The following is a 25,573-nucleotide window of genomic DNA, read 5'->3' as shown; positions in this document are numbered from 1 at the left end:
GAAGGAGCAGAGAATCCATGCATGGTTTTGTCAGCCTCCGTATTTTAAAAGGTCTTTTTCTCATTAAGATGTCAGACCACCATTTAGTCTGTGCCTGGAATTACATCACAGACGTATGCCAGTCAGAGGTGCACTTCCATGGCTGTCTGTATAGTGCTGCATAGATATTAACATGCATTACTGATGCAGTTTAAGTCCATTCCTCATAGCGATTGCAACATTTGTGTCACTAATGCAGTTCTGTTTTAATTCAAAGCTAGTTGGTGATCCTTAATACCTTTGGTATGTAAGAGGATTGTTCAGACAGCCAACAGATTTTATTCATATGATGGTGATGAATCAGTGTAACAGTCAGCTGTGATATCATAAGCCAACTGTAAGCAGTATCACTCTTTCTGACATTTACTTGGTCTATTTCTATAGTGTACTGGTAATATCCTTAGAATCGCAGGTGCCTATGTGGCATTAGACTGGTGTCACTGTTTGTATAGGGACAAACGATGTGCCAGAGAAATGGAACAGACTAGTGAAAGAGGAGACTGATCACCAGTTTGTAACTAAATGATGCAAATCCTAGCACAGATCTTACGGATTTGACTGCACATATTGGAGGGATATGGGATTATCTTATGCCTGTCTGCATCTGTTACTTAGAGGAACCAGTTTAAGTAAAACAGTTTAAGGTTCTCGTTAATGAGCATTTAAGCTAACAAAGAAGGAAGGAAAGAAGGGACATAAACATTACCAAAAATCTTCACCTTCCTCTTAAGTAGCAGTATAAATGTGGGAGTGTGGGAAAAAGACATGGAGATCAAATGTGAATTATAAAAAGTTAATGGTAAACTGTGTCCTATGTGCAGAAGCTACAGCCTGAACTTAGACATGTTAATAGTCGGTGCACAGAAAATGGGGTAAAACAAATTTCAATTTCAAGTGCAATATTGTTGCTTTTGGTAAACAGTCCCTCAACCCAGCGTATAGTATAGACAATACCCTACTTCAAAACGAAGATATGACAGATCTTTGAAAATGGGTAGACAGGTGATCACCATGTTGCAAAAGTGGTTAGGAAATCCTATGTGGTACAACTGATCACCAAGTGTATTTCTTCCAAATCCAGAGAAGTCCTTACTCCACTATATTCTGCAGTGATCAGGGCTGTCACAGAATACAATTGCCCTGATTGGGATGTAACGTATTAGACATATTAGGCAATTGGAGAGACCCCACAGAGAGTCATAACAAAATTATCATGGGCCCTAAAAGATCTGAGCTACCAGGAGAGGCTGGAAATTGTCTTTGTATTCAGCATACTATAGACTCCTTAGAGGCAATCCATGAATTGCTTTTTGAGCCACTAGGGATCCAGCAATCCAAGATCTCTAATCTCCACAAATCAGTCCAGTGAACACAAGGACTAGAGATTTGAGCCTGATTTAACAGGTAAACAAAAGAGAGATTCATCACACAATAACTTCCCCTTGATTGAGCAATGTGACAAACTATCTTCCTTTAAAAGAGTTAATTGGTTGGTTAACAAATTCACCTCTGGCATGACTAGTCTCTGTCCTTGTGTGTACTGGCAAGGCATAAATGGCCATATAGCCCAGTTGCCAAGTATGTTCTATGATTCTACGAATATTAAGCAGATGGTTAAGGCAAAAAAAGATGTAAAGAAAGGAACAGTTGATGCTACTGCATATTATCGCCTTCAGCTGAGTATGAACTGGCTGAACTTGTCATACTAAGAAGCATTATCCACAGAATAACATGCCTGGAATGTAAATGGTTTATAGGACTAACAGTGTTGATTAAAATAGGAGGTTATACACTCCTCTACATAACAAAGTATTAAAAAGGACATGTAAGTAAATGTACAGCAGAGTAAGACTGTGGCTGTAGGACAGAGGTTCTATGCCAACTTCCTCCTTCTCTTCACTAAAAGATAAAACAGTGATGGTGTCCTTGGGATCGGAAATAAAGGGGAACTATTGTTTATGGGGGCCTTTAATATGCCAGTTATGAAACTAATGCATCTTAGCTGTAGTCACATCTAAAGAACAGTATTATTCTAGATAAAGTACCATAACCTGTACCCATCAGACACCTGGTACTAGAACCTAGTTAAGAATGAATAGTAATGGGCTTGGTGTTCTGTATTAGTGAGAAAGAAGGAAGCTGTCTGATTGGAAGTGGCAACCATCTGAGATAGTGATCAAACAGTGCAGCTCACTGTCAACAAGTGGTTTGATCTATTGAAAATCCGGGGCTTTGTATTTCAGGGTGGCAGATTGTGAAAAAGCAGAAGAGTCTCCAAAAAGTCTATGGAAATGGGATTGGTGGTGGAGTCAAAAACAAGGGATCATTTCAGAAACAGTATCATGGAAACAGCATGCTGTAACAATTGGGGAGAGATGGGCGAAGGCTACCAGCCTAGTCAAATAGAATTCGATATATAATTCTGGCATTTCTAAATAAATGTAAAATATAGGCATGTTTTCTTGAGTGTAAAAGAACACTGTGAAATGTGGAACTGCAAAATATGTGACAACATTGCACTCTACTGGCCCAGTGAAGCATGTTGTGACCCTTTCATGTTAGAATTTGGCTCCAGTGCGGCTGGATAAATGTTTCATGCCCGTTGTTTTAAGGCTAAAGTTTATGACCAGAATTTAGATGTGGAATATGCTTTATTGCTCTAGTTTCTGTTAGACTATAGATGTGATATGTCTTCTATTGTTATAAGTTTCGGAGCAGGTGTTAGATTGCTAAATAATGCAGTTTGTTTGCCTGGGAAAACCTAAGTGTCAAAAATGATATAATTTGGGAGGGCCTTAGAGACATGTTTGTTAGTAATGTTTAAATACTATTTTTCACAAGAGACTGGAAGCATTTTGATCTTGGATAACCAGCTTATCAGCACTCTACCTTATGCTCACATGCAAGTTTTAGCACTGTGATTTCTTGTAGGAATAGTTAAAGCTAGTAAAGATTAATTAGGTATTTTTCTTTGAAATCAGACCTCTCCTACTGTATTATTTTAAGTTTCTGTGTGATCTCTGAACTCTTAGATATCTCTGTGGTGTAGTAGCTTTGTCTTGCATTTTAATTATTTATTATTAAATATTTTTAAAACCTTCTACCTGTGGCTGGTTTGTGTAGAGATGAGCTCTAGAGTACATTACATATTTATAGAAGTTATTGTAATAGGCCACTCGATGCCGCAGTGGTGCAGCGGTAGTGTTGTTGCCTCGCAGCAAGAGGTTCTCCTGTTCGATTTTTGGCTGGAGTGCGGGGAGTGCCTTCTGTGTGGAGTCTGCTTGTCCTCCCCGCGGTTGGGTGGCATTCGAAGGACATGCGTAAATGGGCGTGCCTTCGTTGAAGGTTGGACGTTGAGCTGGCACCTCGGCATTCGTGAAAATCTACTGCCAATCATTAGTGGACTGGAGTTCCACTGTGGCGACCCCTAACTGGGAAAAGCCTAAAGACAAACAACAACAACATTGTAATAGGCCACTCTAAAGTAAGCCTTGACTGTTAGTCATACTACCATTGTATTATAATATTGCACAGTAATAATTGGACACCCTTTTAAGGGCCTTTTAATAGCTGATATTATTAGTTGGGTGGTGGCAGTAATTACTACTGTATGTTCTGGGTAAAGGGGCACAGCTAGAGAATCTGTGTCAGCCTTTCCCAGGAGTGTCTGTAAAGTTGTATAAATACTTATCACAAAGTGTGTGTGTGTTGTGTCAGCTACTTGGCAGGGACACGAAGCACTGGTTGGACAGAGAGGGTACTGGAGGTTTTAGCTTGCCTAGCTAGGCTGAGACATAGACCCTATAGCTGTGCCAGTGGGGAGTCTTATTTGGGACCTGGTGAGCAAGGGAGCAACCAGCCCTAGACTGACTGTGATCTCTGTGTGCACTTAAGGGAAATTATACTTTACTGTGTGTATTAGTTATCCTTTTCTCTTCTATGAGATGAACTCCCTGGTGTTAGTGGTGAGGATTGAGGGACCTTGATTGCTGGGCCAGGGCACGGTCATCACACATGCCATTGTGTGAAACAAATATGGGAGCCAAAATGAAGGAAAAAGAAAAGTGTATGTATTCTTAAGGTTTAGCTGCAGTCAGTCAACCTATTCTAGAATGAGTTAAGCTTCATTTTTTTTTTAAGTCAAGAAGAATAATTTGCTAAAATGCACAAAAGTTACGTTTTGCACAGGGCTTCCACCTATACCCTCCCCTTGGATCCCTGCAACCCCCTTGCTTATATATACCACTCTATGGTGATACAGTGGGGATAAAAAAAAAAGACAGTAGTTCACCACAGATTCATGGTTATTTGTCGATGGCTATTTGACTAACAGGCAAAACAGAAAAAAAAGAAAATGCTGAATGGGATTTTAAATGCTTTTTGTGTAAGGAGACAAGCCCCCCCATACCTCCTCATGGGAGGGAGACCTCCTTAACTTATAAATACTAATAACCGAGGTTGCACAACAGTGGAGAAAGGGTACCACCACCAATTCACATAAAAAGTGGCTTTCAACAATAAAGCAGTTGCACTATTGTCAGATGAACAGTGCTTGTTTCAAACATACATTCCTTTTTATCCTGTCTCATGCAATGAGTAAATGTGGTTTCATGGAACTGTGATATTGGGGATATTTTAACATAATGACCATGTACACTTTACCAGTGCCAACTCTCAAGCTTTACCTCTGTTCTCAAAGAGGGACAAGTCAGTTAGTCCTAGGTAAATTTGAGAATACCCATTCAGTTTGAAGGAAGATAGTGAATTGTATTGCTTAACCTGGAGAAGAAGTTTCCTCTAGAGAAGGGGGAGGAACTGCGTGATAAACCTTTCTCTCTCGATCATGTTCTGTTTACCCGCTGATGAAAGTTCAGGTCTCTGCTTCTAGTTTTAGCTGCACTGTTTGACATGCTGTGACACAGGAAGTTAAGACTACCAGATTTCTAATGGTGTGGCAAGAAAGGTACAAATCACCCCTCAGGAGTCTATAAGACACAGTACAGGGACAAGGCTTCCAGCCTATTCTGGTAACTAAAGTTCTTAAAACAAGGAACCTCAGGGGATTTTTGAATTTGTTTTTATGTCTAGCAAGATTCATCCCAAAGGGAGCATTGTACTCTAATGGGTATGATGTGTGCTGAATATAGGGGAACGATAACATCTCTGGATAGTGATGCAACGTTGGCTATTAGTTGTGGTAAGCAGAAGAGTGGAAGGATTTCCTGACTACAATTGCCATGTGATGATCAAAGGAACGGGAGCTATTAACCCAAGTGCCCAGTCCCTGACTACCTTTTCATTTGGTAAGGGAGGGCGATATACAATATCAAGTTGGAAATTGCTGATTTCTGAAAGAAACAGTTATATTTTTTAGCCTTCAATTTAAGCTCAGTATCTGAATATCAGGTTTTACTAAGGTACACTCTTTCTGAAGAGTACAGATAGCTGAAAGGGATTTGACAATTGCATTCATCTGTAAATTTAGTTAGCCAGAGGTCCTGGTTATCAGTTTTTAGATCAGAGAAGTAGATGCTGAGCAAGAACTTCACTGATTACCTTACTGCTATTTGAAGAGGCACCTGCCACACAAACAGAGTTCTGTTAGCCATCTTATCATATAAAGATCTATGCTTAAGGCAAATTGTGTTCTTAAAAGTCCTGTATGAGGGATGGTATTGAATTCTTTAGCCAAACTGAAGCTTTATGAATAGCATGACCACTGTTGACAGCTTGTGTGATCTTCACAATTAAATTAGAAAGATTGACAGGTATGACCTCCCCTTGCCAAAGACAAATTGTTGTGGGTAGAGCCTAATGAAATTCTTTCTCAATAAAGAGATCAGTTATAGAGCAGCTTTACAGATCAGACTTGTCAGGCTGATTGATCTATAATTTCCATAGTTCATGTTGGGTCAGTTTTTCTGGAAGAGTATCTCAACAGCAGTGCTTTAGGATTCAGGACCATAACTTATGGCCAGAGCCAGGTTCAGCACTAGGCATCCTAGGTAGTTGCCTAGGGCTCAGTAGTTAGGGAGGGGAGCCCTGCTGACCAGGGCCTGTCACATTTACTTTTTAAGTAAACTAAAAATGAAAACCTTTCTTAACTCAGCAACTTGTTTAAGAAGACATGCATGCATTCTGTGTATGTGCATGCATTTTTACTGTGGCACATGCACACACACCAGTGTGGATGTAATGTAAAAACATTCCATGCACTACAGATGCAGAATTTAAACTTGGCTAGTCCATTCATAAGTTGTCACAAGTTCCATTTGATTGACTTACAGACTGTGTGTGCACTTGTGTGTGTGCGCGTGTGTGTGTGCGCATGTCTGTGTGTGGGCGTGTGTGTGTGCGCGTGTGTGTTCGCCCATGTAATTCCATAGTTAAGGGGGGAAGGTTAGTCAACTGACTTACTCGGGCTGAAACCCTGTACTTTGGTTACAGGCGACAAGAGCCTGAATCCTCTGCACCAACTACCAGACAGCTCAATGAATTGAGTTTGTGCATTTTCAAGGAAGCTTGAGTTTCAAGGGAAGAGAAGTTTAATGTTGCTCATGCTAAGAATGTATTCAATGTGCATTTGGTTTAGCAAATGGCAGTCAGTGTTTCTGCTACAGAATTTGAAAGCAGTGTTAGTTGCACAACAGTTAGCACACTTTCCTTTGGTGTAGAAGGCTGTGGGTTCTACTCCCACACCACGTAGATTGATTGCTAACACTTTGTGGGGCAGTGGGGGCTGCACATCAAATGTGTCCTCCTTTGGCTGAGATGCCTAGTAACTATGAACTTGTCAATATGTTAGCCAGTTTCTATTTCAATATTACCAGTTTAGTAACTTTTTTAATGTAACATAGGCAGTTGATTTTTCAAGGGCAGCAGGCACTAAATTTGTAGATGAATCAGTGAAATGTAAAGTTTGCAAGCAGCAACCTTTTCTTTAGTTACAGCTCTTAATGTGGAATTTATTTAGATGACTTTTATTTTTGCAGAGATTGTGCATATTGACTGTTATTGGTGGATTATAATGACAAACGTCTGTGTGCCCTTTTATGGTTGAAATGTTCTGAAATTGTAGTTTTTGTACTTATTGCTTAATACATTTTTTCATTGCTTGCTGGAAAAAATGTTCAAACTACAAATTAAAAACACACTCCAATAAGTGGTGCTATATTATACAAGGCATATAATTTAAAACAATCAACAAGGTGAATCAAAGATAACATGCATGTATGCATGGCCCTAAAAATATGTTTAAGGAGCCTGTGGTTTGAAAACAGCCCAAAGGTAAACTTAATATGTTACTGGTCAGATGGATTTTCTTTGAATGTGGGTTTCAATGCCATTTCAATGAATGTGAGTTTCAAGGGAAGAGAAGTTTACTGCTCATACAAAGTCAGTTTTTATTGTGAGATTGCATTATTTGTTTAGAAAATGGCTATTGGTGAATGTGCTGTAACATTTGAAATAAAAGGTTTAAATTAAATCTAAATAAATCTCTAATCATTGTTGAAGTAAGGAAAAAATATGCACACTGATAGGTTTGAATAGTGTTTATGGTAACTGGGTAGAAGTAGCCAAGTAATAGGATACCTGGAGTGGCTGCAGGGGCCCGATCCATTACCCTTCCTAGGGCCCCATTTGACCATGATCCTGCTCTGCTTATGGCTAAGCTTTGGTTAAGCAATTTAAAGAGAGGGGTCTGCAGGAGCATGTTTGACACTATTTATCGAGCACCAGGTACGCTGTCCGGACCCATGGAGGAAGTGCTTTTGGTCTTTAACGCATTATGAGCATGCCTCTCAGTGATGATGTAGGGGACATTGGGATGTGTGGTATATGAATAGGTGTTTTGTATGTGAAATTTGCAGTAGACCTTATTTGTTAGTATATTTGGGATTATTCTTGTTGTCTCACTGGGGGGGTGGCCCATTAAGGAAAAAGTAAGAGCAATGTTGAGTGTTATTTCTTTGTTTTTGAACATAGCTAAAGGAGAATTTGTAGCTCTTCTTTACTTCAGAAGTTCATCTCCATACATGTTTATTTACTGGTCCTTATAGTACTTTTCAGTTTATTGGTGGCATTTTTATACTATCCTCATTCTGAAGAGTTTGTGTTGTACATTTAAGGATTGTTTTCTCTTGTTATAGCTTACTTATGTTGGTGGACTATGATGTTTGCAGATGACATTGTGATCTGTAGTGAGAGTAGAGACCAGGTTAAGGAGATGCTGGAGAGGTGGAGATATGCTCTAGAGAGAAGAGGAATGAAGGTTAGCAGGGCTAAAACAGAATATATGTGTGTGAATGAGAAGGAGGGTAGAGGAATGGTGAGGATGCGGGGAGTAGAGTTGGTAAAGGTGGATGAGTTTAAATACTTGGGATCAGCAGTTCAGACTAATGGTGAGTGTGGAAGAGAGGTGAAGAAGAGAGTACAGGCTGGGTGGAATGGGTGGAGAAGAATGTCAGGAGAGATTTGTGACAGACTGACACCAGTAAGAGTGAAAGGGAAGGTCTACAAGAGGGTAGTGAGACCAGCTATGTTATATGGGTTGGAGACGGTGGCATTGACAAAAAGACAGGTGTCAGAGCTGGATGTGGCAGAGTTAAAGATATTAAGATTTGCACTGGGTGTGACAAGGATGGACAGGATTAGGAATCAGTGTATTAGAGGGTCAGCTCAGGTTGGACAATTTGGAGACAAAGCAAGAGAGGCGAGATTGCATTGGTTTGTACATGTGCTGAGGAGGGAAGCTGTATATTGGGAAAAGGATGTTAAGGATGAAGCTGCCAGGTAAGAGAAAAAAAGGAAGGCCTAAGATAAGGTTTATGGATGTGGTGAGAGAGGACATGCAGGCGGTTGGTGTGAAAGAGCATGATGCAGAGGACAGGAAGAAATGGAAACAGATGATCCGCTGTGGCGACCCCTAACAGGAACAGCTGAAAGAAGAAGAAGAAGATGTTGGTTGACCACCACAAGTTTTTTTTTTTTTTTATTTTTTTATTTCACACTGCATTCAGCTCTAGTTGGGACTGCTAGATCTAGATCTTTGTCTAAATGGGCATAAAACTCCTTTGTGAAGTTGGTTGGATGTGCTGTGGTCTGTAGTGGTTATGGCATGAGTAAGTTTAGAGATTTCATCATACAGCTGTCTAAGGTTCACACTTTTGAAGTCCTTAAATAAGGAAACATTGGTTACATAAAGTAAGGTGGTTCTGAGAATAAATGTCACAAGTCAGACTTAACTGGTGAAGGAGAAACTAAGGGAGTGAATGGGTGGGGAAACTAGGGGAGTGGAACAGGTAGAACCAATACTTGTGATGACCATCTCAAGAATATTTTGGCCTTTAGTGGGTTCACTAACTATTTGTTCCAAGGAATTTCTATTTATCACATCCAAATAATCTCTGAGGATAACTCTTTTTATTAGAGGTATACATGCTCCAGTCTATGGCAGCACAATTAAAGATGTCTAGAATGATTTTAGCTGTTGCTTATAATTTTTTTTTTCTAAAACTTCCAGGAATCTTGCATGATCATATGGGGACATAGAGAGGGTTCTGCAACATGCAATAAATAAGTAGCTTGTTGTACATGTCCTGAAGAAATTTTACGAAAGTGGATATTAAAAGAAACTATGTTAATACTCTTCCATCTAAGTTCCTTTGCACTTATTAGTGTTTTATTGTTACAGCTAAGGAAATATAGACAGTGCCTGACATACTACCAGCTATGTTGTCAGCGGATTATGGACCATTTCTATGTAGACCAGGAGACTGTTTAGGACCTTGTCAAACTGTTTCCCACAAGGAGAAGCTGAATTGATGAGAATGCATGGCATGGCCATTCTTGTGAATACTGAGGTATGTGTTCAAATCACCATAGGCAAAATCCAGTATCCCTTCTTGCCAGATCTATGTCCCCCTATACGACCCTAGAGATGCATACCATGTATTTAAACTTATTAGAAACAATAACCATCCAACCCAATACCATATTCATGACTTTAATTACTCTGCTATTAACTGGGAATTCTATACGACACCAAACGTGCAGGCACAGATTCCTGGATTATGTAAACAGAATTCCATTAACTAGTTAGTCAATACACCAACCAGGGGTGCAGCCATACTGGATCCTGGTTGTCAATAATATGGGAGAGTGTTGCACACCCCCTACTGTAATGTCTTCCCTAGTAAGGTTAGACCACAAAATGATCTCCTTTGAAGGAAAAATTAAAACCTTGACCCCCAGGTAAACCTGGAATATTCAGGAACTACTCTAAGGCTAACCTCCTTCTATTAAGTGATAACCTCATAAAATTAAGTCCCCATAAACCCTGTGAACACTGCTGCCTATGCAGAACTTTTCAGGAAACCCTGTACAAGCATGTTAATAGCTGCAGAGAGGCAGCTGTACCTACAAGGAAGAAGTACAGAACTAACTCAAAAAACAAGCCACCCTGGTGGAATCACAAAATCAATAGGATGTATAACAGAAGGATGAAAATCATGGCAAAAATTAGGAGGTGCAGCACCCAGCAGGATAAAAGCACTCTCATCAAACTAAACTAACATTTCAGAGGACAAATAGTCTACAAAAGCCAAATTTGAGGTGAATCTGGCCTCCCAGGCTAAGGACAACTACAAGGCATTCTTTGGCTATGTCCACAACCTCCAAGGCAATACACAATTGTGTGCAGAGCTATACTGAGCCAGATGATATAGCAAGCCTACTGGCCAATAAAGTCAGATCCAGCTTTAGCCCTCCCCCCCGCAACCTTCCCTCAGGAAATACTATCTAATATAACCCCCCCCCGCTATCACTAGGGAACATATCCCTTATGCTCTCTCAAAGGCCAAGAATACTGCATCATGCCTTCTAAATAGTATAAAACATGACCTATCAGGGCCTCTGGAATTGCTATTTAACTATAGTCTCCAAACAGGCTTCATGCCATATGAATGGAGAACAGCAACAGTCAACCCACTGCACATAGGTGGCCATCTAGAGACCCTGGAAACTACAGACCCATAAGTGTCACTAGTCTTGTATGTAAAGCCATGGAAAGAATTATCATGGAAATGATCAATAGTGATATAATTACCCTCCAGACACTGGACCATCCTAGTTTGGTTTTGTCAAGGGTAGATCATGCCTAGGCAACCTGGTGAACTTCTTTGAGAAGGTCACCAAAGCAATGGATGAGGGCAAAATGGGTCACACTACCTGCCTTGACCTGGCCAAGGTGTTTGACACAATACCCCAATCAGATATTTGTTGACAAACTCAAGAGGTTAGGTACAAACTCATGTCACTTGGTGGATAGCCAACTGGCTCACAGACAGGACCCAGGAAGCTAGAATTGGGGAGTCCACCTCTACAAAGAGGCCAGTCACAAGTAGTCTGTCAAGGATTAGTCCTTGGACTGCACCATTTTTGGCCTTTACTTCTCTGAAGTCAAGGCCAATGTTTATGGTCTCTGGCTGACTAAATTTGCAGATAATTTTAAATTAGGAGCTGTCCTCGAATCCCATGCTGACACAAATGTTCTTCAGGAAGGCCTGACATGCAAACAACTGGTGTCAGAGCCATGGACTAAAACTAAATGCCAAGAAATACATAATAGTATCCTTTGGGAAGTCATCCACCCCTGGTAACGATCATATTGACAACACACTCCTTAAGTGTTGACCCAGTAGTTGGGGACTTTAGGACTTTGGGATGTGCATGGATAGTAATCTAGCCTTTGACCATCATGTGTCTACAGTAGTGAGGAAACCCTATGTTGCACAACTTATAAACACAGGTATGGCATCTAAGTCCAAAGAAGTCATTGTTCCACTGTATTCAGCATTCATCAGACCTATCATTGAGTACAATGCCCCCTTTGGTATGTACCTAACCAGGCATATCCAACAATTAGAACGTCCACAGAGGTTCCTCACTAAAAGAATACAGGGCTTAAAATGTCCTATGCAGACCACCTCAATGGTCTATCCCTGTATTCTGTCTCCTACAGGCTTTTGAAGAGAGATCTATACCTGACCTACAGGGCAATGTCAAACCCCACTCTGGACCTCCTGCATATCTGCAAGGCAAATCATAATTACCCATTCTAAAGACTTAAACCTTGCCTATGATATAAATAGGATCTGCTGGAGAGAGAGGTATGTATCCCAGAGATTACCTCATCTCTGGAACAGGCTCCCCATCCATGTGAAGCAGAGTTCTTCGCTAGCCCAATTCAAGTGCAAGCTGGATGATTGGATAGGGAACAGGAAATTCATCCCTGGTTTAGCACCCATGTCTCTAATGGACACAGGCAACCTGTAAATGGTTCATCTCCCAGGCCCTAGCTTGTAAATGTTTCATTTCCCAAGCCCCTGCTTACACTTAGGGTATCAGAACTTGTCGGAGATTTGCGATGCATGGCTAGGCTTAAAAAGGCCCTTGTGGTCATTAGCCGAATAAACACCTATGAACCTATTACCCATCCTAACTACATGGACCTTTCAGTTACCTACTGGGAACGTGTTAGGAATATTGCAGGCATCAACCTCACAAATCCTAAACGAGTCTCTTGATCTCATGCTGTGGCATGTACAGGGGCATATTTGTTTCACAAGACAGGAGAGGAGTGAACCAACACCATGCATGCATTTTACAACATTGTCTATTAACCTGATGTCTGGGAAGCAATTGATTACATACACACTGCCATCAAGGCCCCACCTGGTCTAAAGGAACAGTGATATATCAGCAGGAAGAGCTTCCACTAACTTGACTGCCAGACGGTCTGCAATGCTCAGGGCATTATTTATAATATATCTGTGCAACCCCCAGGTAGTCCTCATGATGCCCTTATCTGGCACACATCTGAATTATACAAAGATTTCAGTGAAGGGAATTTTTCATGGGTTCATCTAGATGGTAAGTGGAAACACAGGATAGATGGACAGATCTATATACACAGGTATCACACAAGCAGGGAGCAAGCCATATATAGACCATGCAGGAAATGGCCTATATCACAGGTAATAGTGAAATACATAATATAGTGGAGTGGGTGCTTGACTTTTGAAGGGAGTGTTTTTTACCTAGATATGTCAGAAGGTGCTCTGCTATACAGTCCTGAAGTCTGCATCAAGTTTTTTGCTGTGCATGCAATACTGTACAACATTGCATTGTAAACATTTTGGAGCAGCAAGTTAACATCTTGGCAGGACTATCCATACTAGTTGCACCGGCAGCAGATGACAAGTGGAGAGTCATATGAGCAACCTGCAGCAGCAGTGTGTCATCTGAGGCAGATGCAGGCACAGTACAATGCAGCAAGAGGTGAGGAGTGGTCCACAATAATGGGCTTTGATGCATTTTTCATATACTGTACTCATACTTCAGCATGTGGTCCTTGAACCCCCACAATTCATGGGACATATCCTTTTACAATGCTGTCATTGTACATAATTGTATCCCCCTCACACACAAACACAGGCAGATATGCAGCACCATGCCAGTGTCATGGGTTTCTTCTCATTGTGACTGACGTCAACCACAGGGTTTGGTATTCTCAATGATGTACTTTAACAAGTGAGACCCCTTCCTAAGCTGTTACTCCTTTCTTTGCTCTGTAAAGGGGCAACCACTAAATTTCCTCTATTCCTCGGTTGTATGGTACTCAGCCAGGTTGCAAAAATGGTGCTGCCATTTTATATTGCACTGACAACAGCCACTTAGCATGGCAATTATGCTAACAACGTCCCTTGGTATAACTATTTCTGACTCACACTAACCATGTATTCTGGTGGTGGCCATTCATGTGATAGTGACTCCCAGGTATGTGACTAGTATGCATGTGCATATGGCATGTGTAAATGCAAAGTGCCAAACTGTAGTACTATATACATTCTTTGCATCATGATGCCTTACTAAGGAAGTACAGTAGCATCACAGTTGTACGTTGTGCAAAATGTGATGTACAAAGATGCATTTGTTCTAATGGGGCTATAGATTTGGTTCTTGAGCAGATCTGAGTGATTGGCCATGGCTACTTCAGTTACACTAGAGTACAGAGCTCTTGAATATTGTGGGAGGAAGAGGAAGGCATTCTTGCTCTTCTTACATAGTGACTTCCAGGAGCACCTGTTATGGCATTATGATTGGTCCTTGAAGAAGGTGGGGGCCTGGCATGAGCTTGGCAGGATGGATAGTGATGCCACTGGGTACCATCCATTCTAGTGATCAGTGCTGGCATCACTGGTGAACCTAAGGTGGTGCCACCCTGATCTGCTTTATTAGTGTCAGGCTAAGGTTTTGGAGCGATAGACGTAGGTGTACTGTAAGACTTTTTATACAGTACTATTGATTTCTGGTCTCTTACTTGTTTTACAGCAGTACATATTTTACTTTGCAATGGAAGACATGTATGAAATGAATACTGTTGGATGTCACAGAAGGCAATAGTGACTCTGCAGGCAATGGGTTCTGTATGAGGTCTATGCCAGTGCACTGTACAAATGTGATTGGTTATAGACGCATGTTAAACACATTTTCACAGTCTGAAATGCTTCTGCAGGTCCAGTTGTGAAAAAGGAGATGTGAGGCCATGCTCAACCCTTCTGTTGACCAAAACCTTTGCTACTGGTTCAGCAATGGCCATCAACACTGCTTCTTAGCAGCAGGATGATGTTTCCCTTGTGGGAGATGATCTGGCAGATTCACTTGTGCAGTTTGTAGTTTCTTCCCATGGTGGTGGAAAGATGAAGGCTTCTTTTCTGGGAGTGGTCTGGTGGGGTCTTCCCTGATTTCCCAGTAACAGCTGCAGTGTTGCTGGTAGCCAAGGTCTAGAGGCAATTGGATGCCCAAAGCAGCAGCATGGATTGCCGTATGGCATGGCTCATGAAATCAGGCTGTGCCCATTGGACCACAAGAGGGCCAATTAACTCATAACTTTGGACATCTAGGTAAGTGATGCCTGGGTTTGTTGCCTTCTGGACCAGCCTGGCAACCAGCCATCCCAGGACTTTAGCTTATCCTTATTGTGGCATTTTCCCTTCATAGTGTGGCATTCCCCTTTATTTGTTCATTATATAACCCTCACCATTATCGTTTTTCTGCTGTGTATGTGGCAATCCCCTGTCCTCCCCGTCCTTTTGTACATCTATCACACCTGTCCGAGTCTGTTTTTGAATTCTGTCTGCCACTGATACCTATCCTCCTCTCTCTCTTCTACCCACAACCATCCCTCATTAAATTTCTCACCAACCGTTATTTTCTGTATATGGAAAAAACTGCTCTTTCCATCTAAAGAAATTACATTTTCTTCCCCCTACCTTTCATACCTCGTGGTTTTCATTTTGTGTTTCTCTCCTTCCTGTTCTCCCCTTTCCTACCTTCCTGTCTTACCCTATTTTCTCCACGTTTATATGATGAACAAGGTTGGCTCATAGACTGACATGGATATGCACATCAATCTGATGGGCCACTATGGTGCCCTTGTACTGGGCAATCATGAGGTGCAGATAAACAGAGCTAAATTAACAACATAAGCCTGCACTATCTCAGCCATGCTAGTCTGCCTTGATGGTGACATATGTCACACTGGTCATGTGCTCCCCAGCAGTTCTACCAAGGCATAAGGTAGCCTAATACTGCTGCTTCTCCTATTAACACTACACTTCTATTTATTGCCACCTTGCACTGATTAATCTCACAACTGATTTTGCATCTTTGGTTGTATTACTCTCTCTAACTAACTCTCTCCATCAAAGCTCTTTATAGCATTTGTATTCAAACTCCCAATGGATGTGATCTGAGCTTTTTAAAAAATTAGCTTATTGCCTTACAGTTAAACTCTACAACCATAACTGTTAGAAAACATACAACCATAAAATACATTGGATGTTGTCTCTGGAGCCAGTAAACCTTTATGATAGTTGCATACATTCAGTTCTAGGTCTTAAACTGTATTTTATAAGTCACAATAATCACAGTAAATATGTATTATATAATGTATAAATAGCTTATGATATTTCGGTAACCAATCAACCAGTGCACATACATACTGCTAACAGAATTTTCTTCATACAGCTTTTGTATGAGGCTATGCAGTTTTGCATATGTAACTTGATTATTGAAATATTTAGAGAATATGAAAATTATAATACAAATAGTATGCAAATAATATTCAATATCTCTCTGCTCTAGACAGAGGTCAAATATGAATACAGTTGTGTTTACCATTGTGAAAGCTCTAAAATGAAATCTTTATACTACCTTGAGTGTAGCATGGTTTTGAAACTATTAATGCAAATATGAATGAACAATAATTGATGCCTACAGGCATCTGTAGGATGTAACTACAGAAATGCCTGGAGACATTACTTGACTATAAATTACGGCATAACCTCTCCATTATTATCTTGTATCCTTGTTTGGTATGGTTTCAAACCCTAGACAGAACCCCAAAATAGACCACTGGATCAGTGCTCTAACCTGGGCAAGAAAGACATACATACATTTATGTGGTCCTTTGGTCACACTTCCAATGCTGTTTGGTGCCTAATACATGTCCAATTAGCTATGCAACTTGCTGTGCTGCAAATCCCTTGGAAATTAGCACTGCACAAATACACAGCATTTGCTTTCCCAGCCAAAGTGTTTTACAGATCTCATCTTTGTGGGGATACGAACTACAGGCATTCAATTTAGAGGACCGTAATAAAAATGGTATGCAGTCTGCATTGAAAGCACAGGAAGAGAAACTAGAACTAAATGTATAGCAATAAAGAAAGGAGGCAAAGGAAAGCCTTCATAGAAACTTAATTTGATTTTATGGATTCCCCTAAAATAATTGAATACCAGCTTAAAAAAACAAATGTATACAAATTTAAAGATACAAGCTGGAAGAATTAAGAGTAGTTACAAGGAAGCATTTATATTTTATAAAATGAAGGATAAATAATTATAACAGCCTTTCTGAAGAGATATCAGGCTTAATCACTGACAAATTTGAAAATCCATGAAGAAACATAAGATGGTGCATCCAGAGGGTAAAAATGCCAGTTATGCGAAATCTGAACCTTATCTTGTAAGAAGACCAAGTATGCGGTCAATGCGGCCTCTGCTTACTATGAAAACCTTTCTCTCTATGGAGCCTGTGTCTAATTTGTGCGAGATTTCGGGTCACTAAATCTGGACTTTGTTTACAAGACCTCTGTCAGTGGGTTGTAAATTGGTAGGATTTGTCTGGAATCAGAACAGCAGTGTATTAGGTCTGTGGGTCATCATATCATGTTTCTCAACATTTGGTAGAAAAGAAATAATTCTTAATGAAACATTTAGTCTGCTTGCTGATGTACATATTTTTTTTGTTTCTGCTTTTAAACACCTTTATAAATGATCACATTAGACATGGGTGCATACACATTAATAGAAAAAAAAATAAGCCACATTAACATTTTTTTATATTTGTGCATTACACATTACATATGTTTTCTTTCTTAATCATTCACTCCAACATTATATAAATTGCTCAGTTCCTGCCATCCCTATAATGTTCAGGAGGAGGAGTGTAGTTATTCTGCATGTGTTGTTTCCACAACTTTGTAATGTCAGTGTTACAAAAGGAGATACTACCAGCCCAGCTAGCTGGAATTTTGTAAATTATGTCATTTGTGGATATTAACATGATTTTATATAGACTTGTAACAAAAGGGAGATACAGCCAGCACAGCTGTCTGAAATTTTGTAATTGGTTGTGTTTGTGAATGTCAACATGCTTCATGTAAGATGCTTGTGTTAGAGATGTATAAGAACTGTATGTCATATGGTACAGACGTGCTGAAGAGATTTTGTAAAGTACTGAGCTTAGAAGTGTGACCACAGTGTACCCTGCTGGATTAGAATGGATATGTTTATACACTATTGTAACTGTTTCCATTGTTAAAATATATATATTTGAACTGCAACACAAGAACTCCATTTCAGAAGATTAGTTGAGATTGAGTTACTTTATGGCTGGGCCATAAAAGATGTGATCACTCCGTTTCAGTGCAGTACCGGAATGTCTAGAACTAGAAGTTTTTGTATTGTCTTGGAAGTGCTTATTGTTTTAGGACTTCCAGGATCTGCCTTAGATCTAAGAGAAGTTCATAGGAAGGTACTAGGCTTTCGGCCCTAGGGCCCATACAAGCCTAGCCAAAAAATGTACCCTGGCTTTCGGCACCCAAGGAAATTATTTTCCTGTGCCCCTGTCGAGCAGAGCCACAGAAGTGATCCCCGGGGTGAATTTCCCATTTCCCATCCAATCATCAAGATTTTTCTTGAAGAGTGCTAATGAGGAGCTATGTTTGACATGGATTTTCTTGAAGAGTGCTAATGAGGAGCTATGTTTGACATGGATAGGTAGTCTGTTCCAGAGTATGGGAAGTCTCTGGGACAGGAATCTATCCCTCCAGCATGTTCTGTTTATTGCGGTGACGAGGTTAAGGTCCCTAGAGTGTGTAGCACGGAGGGATTGGGATTTTTTTTTATGTATTTTCACAGGTAGATGCTAAATGCTACCAGCTGAATCAGTGGGAGTTTTCACCTGGGATAGTCAGATGACAAGAAGTGTTATGCTGCATGCTACCCCAGCAGTAAAGGTTGAAATATTAATTTAAGAACTCTGATAGAGACTGAACATTTTATATTTTGTCTTTGACCTGACAAAAACATTCATTCACCACATCTGCCTGCTTGGTCTGTAAGTCTAGGGAACAGTATAATTCTTTTAGATATAATCAGAAATATAGCTGAGCTTAATTTAGATGTAGTTCTTTGTTTATTTGAGACTGTCCTGCAATGTTTTCAATACTACTGTGATTTTGAACTCTGATGTAACTGTGATTATATACGGAGTATTTTCTTGTTCTTTTATTATTTATTATTAAATATATTTAAACCTTTCATTGTGGCTGATATTTGTGAGACCTATTTAAGTTCTGAGAGTACTTGCATATTTTTTTGGTGACACTGTGGACTGCTCCTAATAGCCTTGCTCTTGGTCAAACTACCATTTGGATTAATAGTAACATTACAGAGTAAGATTGGACACCCTTTAAGAGCCTTAAAGTAGTTAAAGATGTGGCTAGTGGCAGTGATGACTACATTATAGTCTGGGCAGAAGGGGCATAGCTAGTAAACCTTTGCCAGCCTTTCTTAGGTGTGTGTGTGTGTGTGTGTGTGTATGTGTGTGTGTGTGTGTGTGTGTGTTGTGTGTACATCAAACCTCAGTGTGTCAGCTACTTGGGTAGGGACACAAAGCACTGGTTGGTGTGTGTCAGCTACTTGGGTAGGGACACAAAGCACTGGTTGGACAGAGAGGGTGTTGGAAGTCTTGGCATGGCCACTCAGCTGAGATCTCAACTCTATAGTTGTGCCAGTGGGGAGTCTTATTGGGGATCTAGAGAAAGAGGGAGAAACCAGCCCCAGACTGATTGTGGTCTCCATGTGCTCTTAAGGGAAATTGCATTTGATGCAGAGAGCTGCATCTGAAAATACTGTGTGCACTTTTCTTCCTCCCAGTGTACGTCCCCTACTGGTACTTGTGGTAAGGATTGAGGCTCTTTGATTACTGTTGCCAGTGGTGGGATATCCACGTCACATATATTGATTGGCAGTGGTGGGATATCCACTTATTAGGATTCAGGGTTGTGGATATTGAATTCCTATAGTCTGTAAACAATGGTCACTAAGGAAGGTGTTTTACTGTCACTCAGCCACACAGTAAACATTCAGAGTTTCATATCACAATAGTTGTTGTTAGCTTAGTCAGTCAGGAAGAGCAGGCAAGTTTGTCAGCAGAGGAGTATGGCAAGCTGACAAGGAGCCAGCTGGTTGAGATATGCCAAGACAAAGGACTGGTGCATGCCAACCTAACTAAAGCTGAGATGATTCTAGCCTTAGTCACAGCTGCATCACAGACCAGCAAGCAGGAGGACAATCAGACTGGCCTTGCAGATGTACAACTCTCTGAAAATGGACAGTTCAACCTTTCCACAGAGGACTTAAAAATCCTTCTGGAGTTATAGACTTGAACTGGAGGCCAAATGTTTGGAAATAGCAGCAGCAGAGATAATGAGATGTCTGGAAGCTGAAGAGAATGAGAGGCAGAGGCAACATGAAAAGGAGATGCTGACGCTTTGCCAGGGTCATGGAGGTAATGGAGAAGGGAGTAACTGGACCCTGGAGAAGGGAGTAACTGAACCCTGGATAAGGGAGTAACTGGACCCTGGAGAAGGGAGTAACTGGACCCTGGAGAAGGGAGTAACTGAACCCTGGAGAAGGGAGTAACTGGACCCTGGAGAAGGGAGTAACTGAACCCTGGATAAGGGAGTAACTGGACCCTGGAGAAGGGAGTAACTGGACCCTGGAGAAGGGAGTAACTGAACCCTGGAGAAGGGAGTAACTGGACCCTGGAGAAGGGAGTAACTGAACCCTGGAGAAGGGAGTAACTGGACCCTGGAGAAGGGAGTAACTGGACCCTGGAGAAGGGAGTAACTGAACCCCAGAAGCAACTAAGATCAGTAAATTTCTTCCACAATTTACAGAGGGTGGCAAGTTTGACCATTTTATTCATATGTTTGAAAGGATATGTAAACAGTATAATGTTGCACAAGGGCTCTGGGTATGGTTCCTGACCCCCTTACTCCACGGTAAAGCTGTAAATGCTATGTCTAAATTGTATGACACTGACTGCATAAATTATAATACTGTTAAAAATTGTCTTAAGTGTTTTAACACCTAAAGCTTATAGGTAAAAGTTTCATGAGCTTAGACACAAGGCAGATGAAAGTGTGTGTGAATATATTGCTGAACTAAGCACTTATTTTCATAGATGGATGAGTGGGTGTTGGGTCATCACTTTTTGAAGGGCTGGCAGACCTTTTGGTGAGGGAACAAGCCCTTGGCATGTTGCAGACCTTTTGGTGAGGGAACAAGCCCTTGGCATGTTGCCTGACGACATGATAATCTGGTTAGCTGATAGGTAATGCAATACTGCAGATGAGTTGGGGGGAAAAAGGGAGACCCATACCTAGCAAGCAGGGCATCACTGCAGAGGAAAGAGATACCCAGTGCTGCTCATGGGTCTAAGAGAACCCATGGTGAGCAGCCTAAATTGCCCCAACAGAATCCACCAGTAGCAGGGGAAGCCACTAGTTCAGGTACATGCCCTGGACTAAGGCTTAAATGTTTTAAATACAACCAGTGGGGCCATGTTGCATATAGATGTCTATGAAGGCAAAGTGGGGAACAAAAGGTGGGAGAGCCAGTAAGTGGGAATGACAGAATCCCTGCAGTAAGTTGTCTGGAGATAACTATGGTACCAAAATACCACAAGAGGTTATATCCTATCTTAGTAGATAGAAAAAAGGCCATTGCTAAGAGAGACAGCATCTTGCCTAACCATTGCGAAGGCTGCAATAGTTAGAGGAGCAATACTTGCCTGGGCAGTCTATTCCAGACAGAGCTTTAGGAGGGACCCCATTCCAAATATCTTTGGCTAGAGTTCACCTTGACTAACAGGGGGAAAAAAGAAGCAAGCAAGTAGGTGTGTTTGAGGATACCCTGCAGATGTCATGATAAGAAATGATTTTGATAATGCAGTACCTTGTGTGCATGCACTGACATGCAGTCAGGCTTTGAGACAAGCATGTGGGTCTGGTATCCTGGGGTGGACCCAGATGGACTGCAGAATTGAAGACAGGACTGGTGTGGTTATTTCAGAGAGAGAGCTACCCTTTAGCAGTGAGACTGTAGGTGAGCCACAGCTGCTTGTGGGCACTGATGTTCACTTCGACAGAGTGACTGCAAGGGCAGAGGTGAGTAGTAGTACCCAGGCTGATAGTGAGGCACCGCTGTCGGAGAATACGAGATGTCCTGTAGAAGGGGAGCTGGGAAGGGTTACAGAGGGAGGCTCATCTCAGACCCTACCTTACAAGGTCTGAGGGAGGTAGCTAGTGAGGCACCTGATTCTCAAGGGAAGGGGGAATCTGTATACTGGGACAAAGGGTTACTGCATAGAGAGTAGATCTCTGAGGGAGGGCTAGAAGGTGAGAGAATACAGCAGTTGGTAGTGCCCTGAGCCTACCATCTGGCACTTCTAGCCATAGCCCATGATATTCCCTTTGCAGGTCATATGGGCATAAAGCATACCCAGCTCTGTATTGTGCAGAACTTTTATTGCCATGGGATTTCCAGAGATGAAACAGGGTACTGCAGGACCTATGAGCAGTGTCAAAAGGTAGACAAGGCCAAGGCTCCTTTGCTGCCATTGCCTGTGATTGAGGAGCCATTTCAGAGGGTAGCTATGGATATTGTGGGGCCTCTGAGTACCTCAAGTTCCACAGGGAAGTATATCCTAGTGGTAGTAGATTATGCTACCAGATGCCCTGAAGTGGTGGCCCTGTCCTCCATTGAGGCAGAAAAGATGCAAATGCTTTGTTAGAGATTTTCAGCATGGTAGGTTTCCCAAAAGAAATACTGACTGACAGAGGAGCCAGTTTCATGTCAGACCTGCTGGCTTGTCTGTGGAAGCACTGTAGGGTGAAGCACCTAAAGACCACCCCCTACCATCCCGGGACTAATGGTCTGGTTGAGAGGTTAAACTCTACACTAAAGACCATGCTACAGGCATTTGCAGACTAGTTTAAGAGGGAGTGGACAAATATTTGCCCCATCTGTTTGCATATAAGGAGGTGCCCCAGGAATCCACAGTTTTTTTTACCCTTTGAGTTGCTGTATCGGAATAGGGTGAGAGGACCTCTAGATTTGGTTCATGATGAGTGGGAGTGTTGGTTCATGATGAGTGGGAGTGTGTGTGTGTGAATCCCAAAAGGAGTCAGTTGTGGCATATGTCCTAAATCTCAGGACAAGGCTCAGGGATCTCATGGGCTTGGCCCAGGAGAACCTGGCAGAAGCCCATCAGCAGAAAAAGGTCTGCTATGACGGCAATGCTCGAGCAAGAGAGTATGCTGTAGGGCAGCAGGAAATGGTTTTCATTTCTGTCAGACACAACAAGCTGCAAGCAGCTTGGGACAGACCCTTCAAAGTGGTAAGGAAGGTCAGTGCTGTTAGCTACATGGTGGAACCGCTAAGCAGGAGGCAGGGGCTCAAACTGTACCATGTTAACATGATGAAACCTTACCATGATAGGGAGGCCCTGGTGCTAAGTATTTGCAGTACGAGCCAGGAGGAATCTGAGGGGGATTTATGGTTACAGGGAGCCAAACAACAAAATCCCAAATTACTATGGTGGAGCCTAGGACTTCAGGCAATATGATATGACAGTGCAGCACTGCAATGGGGTCAGCAATGTCAAGGCAGATGGGCTCTCAAGACAGGGAAATGGGGTAAGGTATTCCCAGATAGACTCAGCCCTCTCAAGAAACATTTCTCAAGAGTCACTTGAAAAACTAGCTTGTCTTCAGGTCGGGGGATGTCACGAAAGGAGATACTGCCAGCCCAGCTAGATGGAATTTTGTAAATAATTGTATGTCATTTGTGAATATTAACATGCTTTATACAGAAATGTAACAAAAGGGAGATACTGCCAGCACAGCTGTCTTGAATTTTGTAAATGGTTGTGTCATTTGTGGATGTCAACATGTTTCATGTAAGATGCTTGCGTTACAGATATATTAGAACTGTATGTCTATGGTACAGATATGTGCTGGAGATATTTTGTAAAGTACTGAGCTTAGAGGTGTGACCACAATGTACCCTGCTGGATTAGAATGGAAATGTATATACACTACTGTAACTGTTTAGACGTATATATTTTCACAATGGAAACTGCAACACAAGAAGTTCAGAAGAATAGTAGAGATAGAGTTACTTTATGGCTGAGCCAGATGTTATCTCTCAGTTTCAGTGCACAATGTCTAGAACTAGAAATTTTTGTATTGTCTTGGAAGTGTTTGTTTTATGATTTCCAGGATCTGCCTTAGATATAAGAGAAGTCCTTGTTTATGAATTTGCACAGGTAGATGCTAAATGCTACCAGCTGCATCAGTGGGAGTTTTCACCTGGGATAGTCAGATGACAAGAAGTGATGTCATGCTGCAAGCCACCCCAGCAGTGATATTTGAAATCTTAATTTAAGAGCTGACCTGACAAGAACATCCACTTATCACATCTGCCTGCTTGCTCTGTAATTAAGTCTATGGAACAGCATAATTATTTTAGCTGTAATCAGGAATATAGCTGAGCTTAATGTTTATGTTTTTCTTTATTTCAGACTGTCCTGCAATGTTTTAAATATTTTCTGTGATTTTGAACTCTGATGTAACTGATTATATACTGAGTATTTTCTTGTTCTTTTATTATTTATTATTAAATATATTTAAATATTTCATTGTGGCTGATATTTGTGAGACATATTTTAAGTTCTGAGAGTACTTGCATATTTATTTGGTGACAGTGTGGGCCACTTCTAATAGCCTTGCTCTTGGTCAAACTACCATTTGGATTAATAGTAACATTACACAGTAAGATAGGACACCCTTTGTTAAGAGCCTTAAAGTAGCTGATAAGGACGTGATTGGTGGCAGTGATAACTACCTTAAAGTCTGGGCAGAAGGTGGTATAGCTAGTAAACCTGTGACAGCCTTTCCCAGGTGTGTGTGTGTGTGTGTGTGTGTGTGTGTGTGTGTGTGTGTGTGTGTGTGTGTGTGTGTGTAAATCAGACCTGTGCATGTGTGTGTGTGTTTGTATAAATCAGACGTGTGTGTGTGTGTGTCCGCTACTTGGGCAGGGATATGAAGCACTGGTTGGACAGAGAGGGTGCTGCAAGTCTTGGCTTGGACACATCTCAACTCTATAGCTGTGCCAGTAAGGAGTCTTACTGGGGATCTGGAGAAAGAGGGAGAAACCAGCCCCAGACTTATTGTGGCTTCTGTATGATCTTGAGGGAAATTGCACTTGTTGTAGAGATCTGTCATGTACTTGTCATACTCCCAATGTACATCCCCCACTGGTGCTAGTGGTGAGGATTGCGGCTGCTTGATTACTGTTGTCAGTGGTGGGATATCCACATCAGTCAGTTGTAAGGGGTAGAGAATAGTGCTGATATAATACACTAATCGCCACTTAATGAGAACTAGAATGTGATATACATATAAGGCCTGGGTGTTGGACTGTGTGCTCACTGTGCTAGTCTTTGATGGCCAAAATATAGGGACCACAGGGCCTCGTTCTCGTCACCCATCACATGGGAATAAAAAAAAACATTCCTAACCGTCACTGCATCAAATGGAATGTCTATAAGACCTGTATTTTTATATTTCTGTTTAAAAAAGTCCCAACCATTCTTCTATAATAGATTTGCCCTACAATGGGCTACCTGCAACATCAAAGATAAAAGCTGTTTTGCTTTGTAAACAGAGGTTTTATAAAAAATGTCCCAGTTTTTTTATTTCTCCAGTTTTGTCAAAAGAAAAAGTACAATGAAATTGCATGTATATAATTTTGCAAAATTATGGAAAATTTC

This window comes from Protopterus annectens, chromosome 13.part0 (genome assembly GCF_019279795.1).
Source record: "Protopterus annectens isolate FY-2018-M chromosome 13.part0, PAN1.0, whole genome shotgun sequence".
Classification (NCBI taxonomy): Eukaryota; Metazoa; Chordata; order Ceratodontiformes; family Protopteridae; genus Protopterus; species Protopterus annectens.
The sequence above is the reverse complement of the archived record's forward strand: the minus strand, read 5'-3'. Positions refer to the sequence as shown.